This window comes from Myotis davidii, unplaced genomic scaffold (genome assembly GCF_000327345.1).
Source record: "Myotis davidii unplaced genomic scaffold, ASM32734v1 scaffold184, whole genome shotgun sequence".
Taxonomy (NCBI): domain Eukaryota; kingdom Metazoa; phylum Chordata; class Mammalia; order Chiroptera; family Vespertilionidae; genus Myotis; species Myotis davidii.
Window position 1 is genome coordinate 6,310,317 of NW_006297021.1, and position 3,472 is coordinate 6,313,788.

Sequence of the window (3,472 nt, forward strand, 5' to 3'; positions counted from 1 at the left end):
CGCGGGCCCCGCCCGCCGCCCTCGAATGGAAAGGAACACGTGGCAGAAGTCCTCGTCCCCCGCAGAGTCGTCCGCCTCCAACCGCTGCTGCCCCCGCTGTGAACGGCAATGCTGGTGAGCCCAGTTGTGGTGGCTAATTTAAGAGGAAAAGCTGCTTTCCTTTTTTGCAATTCCTAATCAAAACAGCAACAGTTATCATAACAATGGGGCGGCTGTGTCTTTGTTTATATCAGCGAGTTGCAGCCCAACCACGAATTCTCTGTGCAGGGGCTGGTAACACGTTAGAAACCCCTCTTACTGGTGAACAAGGTGGGCAGTTCAATCTGAGAGCAAAGTGATCTCGGTAGAATTCATTGAACGCCATTGTTTTTCCATTTTGAATTCTCAGGCACATAGTAGGTGTGGTAGAATAATGGCCCCAGAGACGTCCACCTCCTAATCCCCAGAACCTACGGATATGCTGCTTTCCATGGTGAAAGGGGCTTTGCTATGTGATTGAGGGTGTGGGGATGGGAAAATGATTACCCAAGTGGCCACAACGTGATCACTAGGGTCCTTAGAAGAAAGTAATCCAGGTCAGCAATAGGAGACCTGGCCGTGGGAGCAAGAGGCAAGTACGGCATGGTGACTCTGGTAACATGGCATACAAATATGTTGTGTATTTGAAAGTTGCTAATAGAGTAGATCTCGAAAGTTCTCATCACAAGGAGGAAAATTTCTGATTACGTGAGGTGGTGAATTTTAACTAGATTTTTATTATGGTGATCATTTTGTAATAGACACATATACGTATCATTATGTTGTACACCCTAAGCTTATATAATGTTATATGTCAATTACATCTCAAAACTGGAACAAATTAGAACAATTTGCGGCTGTATCAACTAAGTTTATGTAATATTCTAAGTGCTTTGCTGTCATTTTAATAGTCTTCACAGCATCTTCACCAGGAGTAATTCCATCTCAAAAACCACTTTCTTTTATCATGAAACTAAAGGCCCAGTGCACAAAATTAATGCACTTGGCGGGGGTTCCCTCAGGCTGGCCTGCACCCTCTTGCAGTCTGAAACCCCTCAGGCAGACATCCCTCTCACAGTCCAGGGCTCTCACAGTCTGGGACCCCTCGCTCTTTACCACTTGCCTGCAGTGGAGGTGGGAGAGGTTCCCACCACCGCCACTGCCACTGCCACTGCCGCTGTGCTTGCCAGCCATGAGCCTGGCTCCCCCTGTGGAAGTACACTAACCACCAGGGGGCAAGTCCTGCATTGAGCGCCTGCCCCCTGGTGGTCAGTGTGCATCATAGCAACTGATCATTCCACCTTTGGGTCAATTTGCATATTAGGGTTTTATTATATAGGATTGTAGCAATTCATTCACTGCAATTCAGACTCCACTGCTAATTCTATTTCCACCACATCTGTAGTTACTGCCTCCACTGAAGTCTTGAACTCCTCAAAGTCATCCATGCGTGTTGGATTCCACTTCCTCCAAACTCCTGTTAATGATATTTTGACCTCTTCCCAAGAATCACAAATCTTCTTAATGGCATCTAGAATGGTGAATCCTTTCCAGAAGGTGTTTTATTGACTCTGCCCAGATCCATCAGAGGCATCACTATGGCAGCTAAAGCCTTACAAAATATATTTCTTAAATAGTAGGACTTGAAAATCAAAATTACTCCTTGATCCATGGGCTGCAGAATGGATGTTGTTCTAGCAGGCATGTAAACAACTTTAATCTTATACATCTCCATCAGCGCTCTTGGGTGAGTAACCAGGTGCATTGTCAATGAGCAGTATTATTTTGAAAGGAACCTTTATTTTTATCTGAACCGTCTCAACAATAGGCTTAAAATAGTCAGTAAATCATGTTGTAAATAGATGTGCTGCTCATCCTGGCTTTGTTCCATTTATAGAGCACAGGCAGAGTAGATGAAGCATGGTTCTTAATAGCCCTCAGATTGTCGGAGTGGTACATGAGCATTGTACTTAGTCACCAGCTGCATTAGCCCCTAACAAGAGAGTCAGTCTGTCCTTTGAAGCCAGGAATTGCGTCCTCTCTAGCTATAAACGTCCTAGATGGCATCTTTTTCCACCAGAAGGCTATTTTGTCTACATTGAAATCTGTTGTTTAACATAGCCACCTTCATCTGTTATCTAGATCTTCTGGGTAATGTGCTACAGCTTGCTGCTTCCCCTTGCATTTTTATGTTATGGAGACATAAACCCCATGAACCAACCTCTGCTAGCTTTAAGCTTTTCTTCTGTGGCTTCATCACCCTTCTTAGCCTTCAGAGATTTGAAGACAGTTGGGGCCTGGCCATGGATTGGGCTTTGGCATAAGGAAATGTTGGGGCTGGCTTGATTTATCTAGAGCACTGATACTTTCTCCATATCAGCAATAAGGCTGGTTTGCTTTCTTATCATTCATGTGTTCACTGGAGTAACACTTTTAATTTCCGTCAAGGACTTTTCCTTTGCATTCACAACTTTGGTTAACTTGGCACAAGGGACCTTGCTTTTGGCTTGTCTCAGCTTTCGCCTGCCTTCCTCACTAAACTTAATCATTTCTAGCTTTTGATGTAAAGTGAGAGGCATGCACCTCCTCCTTTCACTTGAACACTTAGAGGCCATCAGATGATGATTAATTAGCCTAATGTAAATATTGTTATGTTTGAGGGAATAGGGAATCCCAAGGGGACAGATACTGGAATGGCCAGTCGGTGGAGCAGTTGGAGCACGTTTATTAAGTTCGTCATCTTTTTAAAAAATATATATATTTTATTGATTTTTTACAGAAAGGAAGGGAGAGGGAGAGAGAGTTAGAAACATTGATGAGAGAGAAACATCAATCAGCTGCCTCCTGCACACTACACTCCCCACTGGGGATGTGCCCGCAACCAAGGTACATGCCCTTGACCGGAATCGAACCTGGGACCCTTGAGTCCGCAGGCCGATGCTCTATCCACTGAGCCAAACCGGTTAGGGCTAAGTTTGTCATCTTATATGGGTATGGTTCGTGACAGCTCCAAACATTACAATAGTAACATCAAACATCACAGAACACCATAAAAATATAATAATAATGAAAAAGTTTGAAATATTGCAGGAATTACCAAGATATCACACATAGTGAGCAAATGCTGTTGCAAAATGGCACTGATAGACATGTTTGACGCTGGATTGTCACAAATCTTCAATTTGTAAAAAGTGCAATGTCTGTGAAGTACAGTAAAGCAAAGTGCAATGAAATGAGGTATGGCTCTACTAATATGGAGCCTCACTCAGCATGATGATATAGAGGGTGTCCCAAAAAATGTATACACACTTAACAGCAGATAGCTCAAGTGATGTTTCTTTTCCAATTTAACCCATTGGAATTAATAATTATTCAAAGTATGTATACATTTTTGGGGGACAACCTGTACATGTGTTCTAAAATTTTGTTCAGAGATTCATCTTCCTCTTAGAAA